The sequence below is a fragment of the Aethalodelphis obliquidens genome, unplaced genomic scaffold (assembly GCF_003676395.1).
Source record: "Aethalodelphis obliquidens isolate GAN/ISIS:26980383/991018 unplaced genomic scaffold, ASM367639v1 scaffold32, whole genome shotgun sequence".
Taxonomy (NCBI): Eukaryota; Metazoa; Chordata; class Mammalia; order Artiodactyla; family Delphinidae; genus Aethalodelphis; species Aethalodelphis obliquidens.
In genome coordinates, this window is record NW_020837976.1 from 2,814,838 (window position 1) to 2,828,699 (window position 13,862).

At 49.7% G+C, this 13,862-nt stretch overlaps 1 protein-coding gene across 1 annotated transcript in view; it reads left to right on the top strand.

Moving 5' to 3' along the window:
* CABLES1 (Cdk5 and Abl enzyme substrate 1) overlaps positions 1 to 13,862 on the top strand; it is a 105,767-nt gene that overhangs the window by 1,756 nt on the left and 90,149 nt on the right. The gene's annotated exons all lie outside the window — the stretch shown is intronic.

The following is a 13,862-nucleotide window of genomic DNA, read 5'->3' on the forward strand; positions in this document are numbered from 1 at the left end:
GGCATTTTCCTTTTGCTTTTCTAAGAGAAGGGAAGTCCTTATGTTCCCTTGAACCAGGCCTTGGTGGTGGGGGACAGGGAGAAAATAGGGCTTGAGGATCCTTTTTTCCATTCCAAGGTGAATTTGCTGAAATTAGTGGAAAGGTGGTTGTGTTCGCTTGCTTAAGTCATCTGCGGGTATCAAGCATCTTAGCAAAACCGTGAAATGTTGGACACTTGCTTATTCAGGAAATGGCTAGAGCTTGTCACTTATGTTCCAGGGACAGTCGGGGAGCTAGGTCTGCATCAGGCAGTGGGACTGGAGGTTGGGAGAGAACAGGAGTGGGGAGCCCCAAGGAAGTGCAGACCTGTTCCCTGGGAGGCTTGTTACTTAGGAAGGCCTCCTAAGCTCCCTATGGCACAGTTATTTTAACTTCCTGGGGCTTCAGTTTCCCCTTCTGGAATGGGACCTTGCCAACATGTTGCAGGCCTCAAGGTGAGAAGGGGGAACCTTTCCTGTTACAGCCTCTCTCCTGTAATGCTCATCTGAACACTTAGGCTTTTTCTGGCCTAAGTAAGAAGGTGGCCTGTTGGAAAACTTAACTTCCTCCCGCAGTGGACAGATGGGAGAGAACAAGGCAGGCTCCTGCAGAATTTTGTTCTGAGTCTGTTTCTTCCCAAGTGGTGAAATCCTGACCCTGCTTGGTATGTAGCATCCTAGCTGAGTGCACATGGGCTGCGGGCAGGGGTGTGGAGCGGTCGAATAGCTTTGTGACTGCATGGATGATTAGTGACGCTGGGCACAGGTGACAGCCTGGGCCTGGCACTTCTTGTCAGAGCACGCCTCTCCCCGTTATTGGGCCAGTGCACAGGAGGGGAGGGGAATCCCTTCCGTTCTGGATGAGTGGTTCGGACTCAGCAGTTTCTGGGCAGCTTGACATCACGCACTGGCTCTTAATGACTGTATAGTTTGAGCGTGAGCCCAGCTTGTCCAGCGGGTCAGGACAGGAGTTGTAATAAACATACATGTTATTCTAAGCCAGTGTGCAAGGTTGCCCTGCGTCTCGTAGTAGACAGATGTGTTCCCATGCTCAAAACATCTAGAAACCAAATAACTTCACACTTTGTCTCCAAGAATCTCATTTCAGAGGACACGGAGGATCTTGTGTGTTGATATTTCTGATCCAAAAAACAGCCAGATTTAATCTCTGAACCTATAAATATGAACCCCTTGGGTGTTTTATTGATCCCCCCCCAACACACACATTAAGATGATTAGTTGGTATAAGATGCTTCCTTAACCTGACAGCCACATTCATCTTACTACTTCGGAATTATCCATATCCAGCAACTTGACGGGCATTTAAAAAATTACATCTGCCAACAGAAATAGTGTCAAATTTAACGTGCAGAGAGGAAGTAAATGGGTAAAACAGAGATTTAAGAAAGGCCGTGAAGAGCTAGCATGGCCACTACTCATGGAGTGGCCAGGAACTTGGAATCTCCTAGGATACTTTGTTTCCTACACTGACCTGCTTGCAAGAATTTTGTCAGAAGTGTGGTGCTTTTGTGATCACTAGAGAGTACTTTCACCTGCCTAGACGAATTGTGATGTGGAGTACAGACTCATTTGAATAAGGCCCAGGCCAACTTAAAGAATGTCATTTGTTTTCCCGGTATGCCTCCCTTTAAGAAGTTCTCCTAGCCTGGTGGTTCCATATACTACTTCTCAGATGTTCTCCTGCGGTGTTGTTTTTAAATCATACTATGCTTTCCTTGGATTTGTTGCTTGCAATTTAAAGAATTCCAAACAACCTTCCTGCTCAAAAGTGAGTTCTTGGACCTTCAGAGCTCTTACAAATGCAAACCCTCAGGTCCTACTCTGGACTACTTGAGCTCAAATTTGCATTTTAACAAGATCCCCAGATGATTCACATACAAGTGAAAGTTTGGAAAGCCCTGCCGTAGTTCATTGAAATCTGCCTCTTTTTTTTTTTCATGAATTTGGGATTTCATATACCCGGTTCGTTATGGGTATATAAAAATCAGAATCTCCTGATCTGAAATCTTGAAACCCTTTCTTTTTTGCTGCTTCCATCTGGACGCTTGTAAAACTAATCACAATTATTACTTGTACTTCCAGATCTTGAAATATGACAGGAAAATTTCTGTGCCCAGACCTTGGCACAGATGTGTCCATGGATTGATGACTCCATCTCTGTGCTCTCGGCTGGATAGTTAACATTTATCCCAGTGAATCCTCACAGCCACCCTGTGTGTAGATTCTTTCTCAGACCCAGTGTTGGCCAGGACCTTTGAGATCCCAGCCTGGTGTCTTTCCTCCGCCACTGCGCGGTATCACTGTGCCTTGCATGCAGTAGGCCCCAGGAGAGTTTTGGAGCTGTTGGCTGTAAATGTTTGCCCGGGATACAGCAGGCCAGTCGTGCTGGTATGATTCTGTACTCCCTTTCCTCATCCTTACGTTTAGCCTTGCTACTTAACCAGTCTCCACTGAAGTGTATAGCGAACTTAGGACCACGGACCTCGTGCATGGGGCTCCGGGCCTGCCTGGAGTTTGTGCTGGGGTTTGCTCTATGGCTAGGTGTCAGAGCTGGGAAACCAAAAGGATGCCTTCTAGCTTGACATTCTGTTGTGTTCTCTGCCCGAGGAAGGTGTTAATAGGTGAAGGGGAGTGTACATGTATACGGTGTGTTTTAAGGCTTTCTTTCACTTTAAAAATTTCACCTCAGGTAGCAGCTGGCAGCGGGTTACTCCACTTCGTAGAGCTCCTGAATTGCAGAATGGAGCCCAGGTGAACAGACGTGCACCATCGGCCCTGATGAGAGGGGCCCACGGGGACCAGGGGATTAATTTAAAACGTGAGGGTTTTGCTTCTTAGAACACCCGTGTTAGCGTGTGCCTTGTGGAGACTCGGGTCTTCAGTGGAAAGAGAGCGTGTGGTGCAGAAGAGTCCCAAGCCTGGGGTTCGAATCGTGGTGCACAGCCTTGGGCAGTAAGTCAGCCCTTCCGGAGAGCCCCGGCCTGTGTTCCAGACCCTTTCAAGTGCAGACTGAGCTTACATTTATTATCGGGGGAGGCGACTGTGCGGGTGCTAAGTGCTGTATGTATTATGTATGTAAATGAGTTTAGAGTCACCTGGGGATCTTGAGAAAAGGCGGATTCTGATCCCGCGGGTCTGGGGGTCCCAAGTCTGCATAGTTAACTAGCTTCCTGGGAGGCAAATGGGCCGCACCTTGAAAAAGACTTTACTGGTATTATGATTGTTCCTACTCTAAGGACCAGGAAACCAGGGCTCAGAGAGATTAAGTAACCTGCTCGAGGTCACTTACCCCTTGGGGCAGAGCTCAGGCTCACACCTGACTGCTCTGGAGCTTCTAACCAGCCCTCCCTCTGCAGGGCCCCTCCTGGGGTGAGACCTGGACTGGTGCTGGGTCTGTGGTGTCCTCTTTACTGAAAAGAAAAACGTGAGCTCAACAGGGGATCGCCGCCAAGAGTAAGAGCGGGGGGATGGACTTCTCTCCCCACTTTGTCACCTCCCTGCTTTGTGACTTCAGGCAAGTCACCACACTGTGTTCCAGCTGGAAGCCACCTGACCCTTCTGGATTTTAGAAGTCAGGAAAGGACTTTGACCTCCTCTGCGGTAAGCCAACCCAAGTTATTGTTGAGCCATCTTTCCAGCAACATGCATTGTGGAAGCCAAAACTGCAGTCCCGGGCCAGGCCACGCCCTGGTCAGGATGCTCACCCATAGCTCCTGCCAGGGCCTGAGGCGAGAGCCCGAGGCTCGCCCGCTGCCCCCTTCCTTGCAGTCACCGAGTTGTCATGTCGTGGGTGAACTCAGCAGGGGAAATGCATCAGAAGCCTGCCCGCTGCTAGCCAGTGCCCAGCGAGGGCAGTGAATTCAAGTGTGACCCTTTGCCCTCCAGGAAGGGTGAGGGAAGCCACAGCCTGGCTTTGCAGTGTGTCCCTGTAGCCGGGCTGGGGAGCTCCGCCTGCTGGACACTTTTCCCCAGGAAGGAGAGTTGTTAGGTAGGGAGAAGGCCAAGGGCAGGTGGCCTTTGAACACACTGGGAAGGAGCAGTAGGTGAGGCCGGGTGAGGTGACACGATGTCGATCAGGAATGCCCAGCCGGTACCCTGCCCCCCTGGGCTCTGGACCTGCCCCTGCACTGGCTGGTAACCTCGGGCAAGTCGCTTCACCACCCCCCACCCCAGCCTCTCTGTTTCCTTCTGGGATGAAAGCGCTGGGACAGTTGAGTGCTGTGTTCTTCTAGCCTAGTGCCCTGGGTGCCCTTGCCCTTGCGCCTGGGGATGAGTGGGTAACTGAACCTCAGTGTCAGATGCAGAGGTGGAACTACGTGTATCCTGGGAGGCTCCAGCTGGCAGGACGTGCACTAATGAATGAAGGAATGGGTTTCCCCGGGTGTAAGGGAGAACTTTAAAAGACATGTTCAGCTGTGCTCCCTCTGGCTGGGGAGGTGTCGCAACTGGCCTGCCGGCCCCCGGCGGCCATCCAGGCTGGAAGCCAGGGCCACCACTCCTGCCTCGGAAGTGGTCTGTGGTCCCCACCTCTGTTGCCTTTAAAGGGCCTTCGGGTTTACAAAGTGCTTTTGTAGATGTTGATTTCAGCCCCCAACAGCGCGGAGGGGCAGGAATCCAAGGTCACAGAGTGAGTAGAGGGTGACCCTAGGTGCTCTGATATCTGTCAGGTATGTCGCGGAGGACATTCTAGTTTGGGGACCTAATGCCTTGTCTGATTTATTCAACAAGCATGAACATCATGAATATCGATCATGGAGCGCCCCTGTCAGTTATGGGAGGTACATACATCAGCGTGGTCCCTGTGTGTGTTGGGAGATGCAGGTCGATGGGCCGATTTTTCCGGTGATGAGAGCTCGGTTAGAGGTGAGCCTGCTGTTGGAGCCCTCACCAGGGCGGGGACACTTCACGCTCCCCACCGTGGGACCCGGCTCCGTGCCTTGACGCAGTCAGTATTTTTATTAAACTACCATGTCCCAGGTGTCGTTCCAAGCACCCTATGGAGGTCAGGCGTGTTCAAATTTATAACAGCCCTTGGACAGCACCCCTGTATCGCCCCTAGTCTGAAGCACAGACAGGTTAAGTTACTGGCCCAGGATCCCTCAGGCTGTCCGTGGGAGCTGGGTTTGAACACAGGCATTCTGGCTCCAGGGCCTGGGCCCTATAACCCGCTTGTCTCTGCTCCACTGTGGTTTGAGCCAGGCTCATAAATGCTTGTTCAACTGGCTTCAGCGGAACTGGGGTGAAGGTGGTGTACGTGACCTCGAAGGGCAGTGCTAGCCCTGCGGTTTCCTTATGTAGGTGTCTGCCTCTCTGTCCTTCAGGGAGGAACTCTGTGCGTGAGAGCCCAGGGGACAGCCCAGGGCGGACAGGATTCCCTGACTACAGCGATCCTGTCTTGCCTAGGACCTGCCTGCACCACCCCCCACCCTTCTCGACCACACCTAAATTCCTGTCACCTTTGTTATCTCTTCAGTGCACCTGTGCTTTCTGTGCCTTCCATCTTTCACAGGGAGGCGGAAGAGGAACAGGAGCCTGGCACCCCCAGGAATGGGGTTTGTGGCCCTAGTTCTGCCACTTACTCTGGGATGAGGTTCTCATCCATGAAATGGGAATAATAATACCACCTCCCTCCTGGGCGTGTTTCCTTTCTTCGGACCCTCTCTATTTTCTCAGCATCACGACTTCCCCAGCCCAGGGGTTGGCAGACTATGGCCCATGGTCTGTTTATAAACGAGATTTTCTAGGACACAGCCACGCTTGTTCATCTCTGTATGGTCTTTGGGGGCCCTTGTACCACAAGAGCAGAGTGGCGTAGTTGCGGCAGAGACCACGTGGCCTGCAGAGCCTGAGCTATTCATTGTGATTCCTTACAGAAACGCGTGAGACCTCTGCCCCCCTGCACAGGGCTCTGTCTCCAGAGATGTGGGCTGGTCGCCTTGGTCCCTCCCTGTCCTTGTCTCCTGGAGGCTCCTGGCTTCTGTTTGGACCCGCCAGCCCTTCTCCCCGGCCAACAGTGGGGCCTTTCTGAGGCCCACACCTGATCTGGGCAGTTTTAAATTCCTTGTATTTCATGTGTGGCTCTCCTGCCACCGTGGCACCCTCTCTGCTCCCCTGCACGCCTGTCATCTCCATGCTGTGCTGGCTTTGCAAAGGACACCTGGGTTCTGGCACCTACAGGCTTCTCCATGGGAAGGGTCCCCACCAGATGCCCTTCCTCCCTTTTGGACCCATCACCCTGGCAGAATCACCCGCGCCCCCGCCCCGACTCCCCGCCCTGGGTATGGTACTGAGCACGCCCTCCCAGGGGGACTTCCTTACTTCCCTGGGTCTGTGTGCACCTGCCCTGGCCCCTCACTGGTTGGGGGACTTGCTGGAGACAGGCCTGAGGCTGCCCCTCACCCCAACTTTCTAGGTCTTTTATTTTCACCCAGCAGTCACTCCCGAACTTTTATTTGGTAAAGTAGCCAACCTACCACCTCCTTTCCGCAGTCCTGCAGCAATGAACCTTCCTCCCTGCATGTTTCTTCCGCATCATCCACCCACCCACCCACCAACCCCACCCCACGCTCACAGCTTCTCCCTCTCCCCAGGGAGGGAAGATAGCACCTTCCTGCGTGCTGTGGGCTTCACATGCATTATTTTGTTTTATTTGTGTGGCAATCCTAAGGCACTGGGATTATACCCATTTTAGAGCTATGGACACTGAGGGTTGGAGGGGTTAAGGAAGCTGGTCTAAGGCCTCATAACTGGAATCTAGAGCTAGAATTTGAGCCCTGGTCTCCTCTAACCTGGCTTTCTGCCAGAGCCGGGGGAGTGTGCTGGACTGGCTCCTATAACTCGGTAGGAACCGAGGATGAGGAATCTGAGCTGATCAGTAACTGAAATCAGTCATGGTGGGAGTATTTACACCACAGGAATCAGCCAGTTTTACAAGCCAGGGTTTTGCTTTTTTCCTTCCGGAGACCTGGTTTGTCAGCACATGTACCAGGAGCCTCACCACACGTCTCTTTGTTCCTTTGTCCCCTGGGGGGCTGTGCAAAATGTCATCATCAGAGGAAGAGTGTTGAAAACCAGACATTTTTATCAGAATTTATTATTTCACATGATTCTGTGAATTTCCCATAGGGTCATCACCACCCATTTTCCACCTCAAAAAAAATATCTAACAACCCCCCGCCTCAAGTTTCAACCTGTGTGCAATTTAAAAACCAAACTTTTCAGACACTGGGGCTCAGACTGCTCAGTACTATCTGGAGGAATCGTGAAATCATTAGCTGTTACCCTCCTTTACAAATTGTGTAACGTATTTTTATTTTTGTTTGGTTTTTAGAAGTCTCCGAGAACATACAATCAATCAGGGTTTCCTGGTTTTTTTCCCTTTTTGTTTGTGTTAGCATTTTGGATAATTGCACACTAGTTTATATTTAACGGGGTTATCATTGATGTGGTTTGAGGTTTATTGCTGCACATTTGGTCACAAAAACAAAAGCTTGTAACACAGAGCATGCAAATACTAGAAGTTTAGGACTTGGAATATTGTAATAACGTGTGTGTGCATGAAAGGGCCCAGTCTTATCCCTGATTTAAAGGCTAGGATGAGGGACTTCCCTGGCGGTCCAGTGGTTAAGACTTCGCCTTCCAGTTCAGGGGGTGTGGGTTCGGTCCCTCGTCGGGGGGCTAAGATCCCACATGCCTCGTGGCCAAAAAACCAAAACATAAAACAGAGGCAATATTGTAACAAATTCAATAAAGACTTTAAAAATGATCCACATCAAAAAAAATTTTTAATAAAAATAAAAATCATAAAGGCTAGGATGTACTTAGTATCTAAGTTTAATTTCATGACAGATAGATGACAAGCCATTCAAGAAGAGACTAATAAAATATTTGACAATGCCAAAGATTTGTGTGCCCAGCACATTGATTTTTATTTTAAAGCAGTTTACTCATTGACCCTGTGCTTTATACAGCGAAATGTCTGCTTTGATCATTTTAGGAAGGGGGTGGGAGGGTGTGAAGGACTGGAGGACAGGCAAAGTCTATAATGTTTTGCTGAAGGACTAAATTTAGCATGTCGGGGTGGGGGGATGGGCAAAATAGGTGCAGGGAATTGAGGTGCAGACTTCCATGTTTTTAAATGTCAAACCACTATGTTGTATACCTGCAACTAATACAATATTCCATGTCAACTATATTTCAATTAAAAAATAGTAAAACAAAATTGGAATGTTAGGAGGTAAATGGTTGATCTGATGTTGAAAGGTAGTTCTTGAAGTATTTTACTTTTTTATTGAGTTGAATAAAGTTTGCTCTCGGAGAGGGAGACCTGAGGAAGGAAGATGATTACAAATTCCTAGGTGATTGTGTCCGTAATTGAGGGATTCAGTTTATCCATCCTAAGACGAACATCTGATAATTAAATCCTACTTACTCGTTTGGGGCTTTACAGTTTACAAAGTGCTTTCCTATATATTAAGTCGTTTTCAAAAAGACAATGTGGTAGCTGTTTTATAGACTAGAAAATCAAGACCATGAAGTGCGAGGTGACACAGCCATGGTCACGTACCCCATACATGGCAGAGCTGGAATTTTGAAACCTGTGTTTTCTGATTCCGAGAGTTTTAAAACAAACCACAAATTCTAATGCAGTTGTATCACTTAAGAAAAGCAAAGGACTCTATTACATGCTGTAGCATTTTATTCTCCTTCCTGCCCCAAATCTTCCACTTGTATGTTAGTTAACCTCCAGAGAACAAAAACGCTAGGGCCTCATCCATTTCAGACCTATGGGCTAGAGTCAATCAAGGTCAGAACGTTAAAGTACAAAGAAATATTGTGCTATATTTTTGGCCACTGGCGCCTTCTCGTCAAGCTAGGATTCTGATTTTCATGTGATAACCTCGAGGGACAGGCCAACAGAGAACCCTGCTTTGGGGCCTAAGTTGTGGAAAATTTTCCCAATAACAATAGCTCTCTCCAAATCACAGTTTGGTGTCGCTTGCTCCTCTCCCACAGCCCTGATGCTCTGCCTCCTCAGCAAGCGGGGTGAACAGATTCGAGAACGGAGAGACCAGCCTTGGAGCCGGGCAACTCTGCCCCCTAGCAACACCTTTTGGGAAAACTCATTTAACCCTCTGAGCCTCAGTACCCTCATCTGTAGGATGGGGACAATAATTCCTGCCCGTTTGGGGTGTTGTGAGCATGAAAATGAGAAGCACCTAGCAGAGGTTTGGTCCTCGGCGATTGCTTGGTAAAATTGTAGCTGTTCTGTTCCCAGTTGCCGGGTATTGCCCGCACACCGTCAGTCAAGAAGCAGTTGAGAAACTTGACAGGGTCTTCTGAGATCATCCAGGGTGGAGCTTTTTGCTTGCAGACAATTTGCCGCATCGTTTCAATTTCAATTTCATGGTAAAGTAAAATCAGAGCAGCTGGGGAAAACAACACCCCCTCCTTCAGGTGCTGCATTTTGCCCCTATTTACGCTGCAAAATGACAGTCTCCGGGACAGGGAAACAAGAAGGGGCGAAGTCACATGTTCAGCGTCGTACCCTTTGAGCAGCACAGCAGTGAGGTTAAGAGCAACAGCTGGTCTGGCCCACACGCTGGCATGGAAGACGCTGCCCTGCCCGTTGCGGCCCACGGGAGGGGAATGCTACCTGCCAAGACAATTCTGGAAGACGTACCTCTGCTCCCTCCCGCCCTTTGCAGAAGCCACGGCCCTCATCCTGTGGTCTGAGTGCTGCCTGCTCCTTTTCTAGGCAGGACACCCCTGGAGTGTGAGGGCTCCTGGGGGGGGACCCTCGGGGTCCCCACGGCCGTGACCCTGGAGTCGGTTGTATGCTGCTCTGGTGCCTGACTTGGCTTCCCCCGTCCCTGCTCGCAGGTCCCTCTGCACCTGGCCCCCGCCTTTGCTCTTTGAACCCCCTGGGCAGACAGAGTTGGGGCCTAAGCAGGGTCCCCAGTGTAGCCTGCGTGGGGGCTGCACTGTGGGGTCAGCGGCAGCCCACACCCCTCCGCGTGCCGGGTTGTTCACACGCCCCTGTGTGAACCGTCAAGTCGCTTGGTGGTTCAGGGATCAGTGAGACCAGCGCCTGCCTTCGGGGAGAGAGGAGAATTACAGGCCGAGGCAGCCCGGCTCCCTGTTTCTGCTCTGGAGCGGGCAGCTGTCCTGGCGGTGGCCCTGGGGCCGAGCCTGCAGGCCAGGCCGGTGAGGGCCCAGCACTGGGCACCCAGCCACGGAGGTGAACTTTATTTCAGAGGAAGGAGGGAGGCTGTTGAGCAGGGACAGGTGTGAGTACAGCTGTGTTTTGAAAGCTTGGAGGCGGGTTGGGTGGAGGAGGGAGAGCAGTGCCTTTTGTGTTTAACCCTTTGGCATCTTAGTTGTCGCTTCAGAAAGATGGACTTGTGCACGTCCAAAATTCTCTGTTCTGGGAGTTCGTCTATTCTTACACATAGAGAATTTTAGAAAGAGTTTTGGGGGTTCGTGGACGCTTGGAAATTTCTCCCGGAGGGAGGGAGACCAGCGAAGAAGCTGGTGTTAGGAGTCCCTCAGAGAAGTGAGGGCCTGAGCGTGCAGAGGTGCCTAACTTACCACTGTGAGGCTCGATGACCGCACGGTTTGGGGCACTGCCTGTGCTCCCCGAAGTCCTTCGGGTCACCCATCTCTGCAGCTCTTGTGGTTATGGGGTTGAATAGTGTCCCCCAAAATTCACACCCACCTGGAATCTCAGAGTGTGACCTTACTTGGAGATATAGGCTCACCTCGGAGATACTATGGGTTCAGTTCCAGACTAGGTGGAGACGGTGAGGGGATCGTTGACTCCACTTGAGACAGAATTGACGGGACTTGTACGTTACTTGGGTGGTCCCTGCCAGCATGGAGCTCTCCATGGAGCTGGAGAGAGACTCTTGAACCATCACCCACAAGTGTAGGGCTGCGGCTGTGGTGCGTGGACAGAGGGGAAGGCCTCGGTCCTCTCGGAGCCTGTGATGAGCGCCCTGGTGGGTTTGACCTGCTTCTGATGGGGAGGGCTGGCTTCTGGAGGTGTCTAAAGGGTGCACAAGGGCTGGGAGGACTGGTGCAGACCACAGGACCAGCCTGGGCAGGGTCTCTGGTGGGAAGAAGCAGGGAGATGTGGAGAAAGTAGATGAAGGGCAGGCAGTGTGTTTGGAGGGAAGCCATAGGTGGGAGGAAATCAGTCTATCGCCGCAGTCCAGGCAGGAGATGGTGGCCACTTGGGCTGGAGCGGTGGTGATGGGGGTGGGGAGAAGGGGGCGGATTCCACAGAGATTTAGGATGCAGCAGAGTGGACTTGGCGATGGACTGGCTGTGGAAGGTGGGGGAGACAGAGGCATCAAGGGAGACCCTCCCACCGGGTTTTGAGCGTGTGGACTGATTGGATGGCAGAGCCATCTCTGTGACAGAGAGGAGGGTATTGGCACCAATGCTGTGCGTTTAAGAAACTCCCTAGAAGAAAAATATACAGACCCGAAGATGACCCTGTTTCTTCTCATTGTCTTTTTTTCACATAATCTTGTGCCTTTACTCTCCACATAGCTCAAGGTGATGTATATAGGGTCGTAAAAAACTTTTTGACTGAGAATGTGTACATTTTCTGCTTGAGAGAGATCATCTCAAGTTTTATACTCATTTCCAACTCTTTTGGTCTAAAAAGTCTAATATTACCTTTTAAGGTAAATGTTGAACATGTCAGTTTCAAAAAACAGATCAGATTTTGTTCATTTAATTTCAGTTAAAGATATATAATTTCTTTTTATTAAAGAAAAAAAATACTCTTGAGTAAGATCATGAGATCTTTTTCAAACTGTTCCTGGTTCAGCTTGTGCGTATTTGCATAATTGCCAGGTGTTGAAGTCTGAGTAATCTAGAGTGTGAAGGATAAAGATAACGTTCTCAAGAAAAAGAAAAGATACCTTTGCAAAGCTGCGTAGCAATCTGCCGCAGTAACTAAACACTACGCAGTGTCCAGTGATTCTGTGTTTGCTCTGTGGTTCACAGTGAGGTTGGGATGCAGTCTTACCATTCCAGCAGCAATCGTATCTTCTTCTCGTTTTATAGGTGGTTTTTCATAATAATGGCCTGCTTATTGAACACTAATGTTACGAGCTGCAGAGCCATGTGGAAATCGCATCACATCCCAGATCTGCTGCTTCCCCGGGTGAGATGGTAGGCAGCATCTGGAAACTCCATGAGCCTCGGTTCTCATGTGTAAAGAGTGGGAAATATTAATAATCAGATATCTCCTAGCATGACAGCCAGGATTAAATCTCATTATTTCTCTGAAGCACTTTGTGCAGTTCTGGGCACACGGGTAGTTCTCGATAAATATCGGATGTGATGATTATATCCCAGCCACCCTGCTGGTGCCCTGCATGTCTGTAGGGGCTGACATCGCTCTGTAGATGAGAATTGAACTCTGGGGAGTTTACTTTTCTTTCCAAGGTAGAGCTCGGCAGAGCTGGAATCATATCTAACCCTGAACCGTACTCCTGCCACTGAGCTATATTGCCTTTATTAAGTGTAACATTTTATCCAAACAAGTTTTGTGTCCTTCCTGAGCAAAAAGCAGGTACTGTTTTAGGATCCAGTTGGTTTTCTTTCTTTTCTTTTTTTTTTTTTTGTGGTACGCGGGCCTCTCACTGTTGTGGCCTCTCCCTCGTGGAGCACAGGCTCTGGACGCACAGGCTCAGCGGCCATGGCTCACGGGCCCAGCCGCTCCGCGGCATGTGGGATCTTCCCAGACCAGGACACGAACCCGTGTCCCCCGCATCGGCAGATGGACTCTCAACCACTGCGCCACCAGGGAAGCCCCCAGTTGGTTTTCTTGACACTTGCACTGTCCAAGAATATGTTTGTGTGAGTTACCTATCCAGCCCATGTTTGACTGTGGATGTGTCAGCGGGGAGCTGCTATGTGTATATAGAGTGACTCAACCAGCTTTTTTATCTGACCCTGTTTGCTGCAAACACAAGTGAGCAGATGAGGCCAGGCAGATTGGAAGAGATGGTAATGGTATATTTCAACCCAGTCATCAATCTAGATACACCCTCCCTGAAAGCTGTATTTCACAGAGCTGAAAAGAATTTAGCCAGTAGAGCTTTATTAAGAGGTGCAACGTTTGTTATATGTAACTTTAGTTCTTTGGAGCCAGGAAAATAACAGTCAAGACTGAAATATAAGGAAATGAGTAAAATACATGCTGGCTGGTGAAATCTGGAATTTTTTTTCAAAAGTGTATTTACATGGGAGTTCAGCTTTGATTTTATATTGTCACAAATTGATACCAGATGACTGCCTTTCAGACAGACTCCCCAGCTAATCCGAGAGTGTGAGTTGGAAAACAAATCACTGTGCCATTTGGAATGACGATTGATATTTTAGAAGTTTCGTTTTGTTTTCAAAGGGGATATAATGCATATTACAGGCCCAGCCAACAGAACTTTTATAAATGGCAATTAACAGAGGATGCCCAAGGGAGGAAGTCTCCAGTTTCTTATTATAACCCTGGCAGAAGGAATCGAGGTGACATTAGTATTGGCATCTCCCACTTGCCCTGGGAGCTAATTCAGCCTGTGTAGCCATGTCCAGAACCAGTAGCTTCATTTCTGTTCTACTTCAACCTTAGGTCAGAGGAGAAACACAAGAGCGCTGCATCTGGGGCAGCCGGCCTCTTGTGGTCTCCACAGGACCCCAGGCTCATCGGGTGACTTGCACATTTTCCCCTAGTGGCTTAAAAAAGTTGGTTTTTCGTTTTGAGTCTTTGGTCTCAGCAGCGTTCCCTTCTCCTCCAGGCCGTCTTCCTT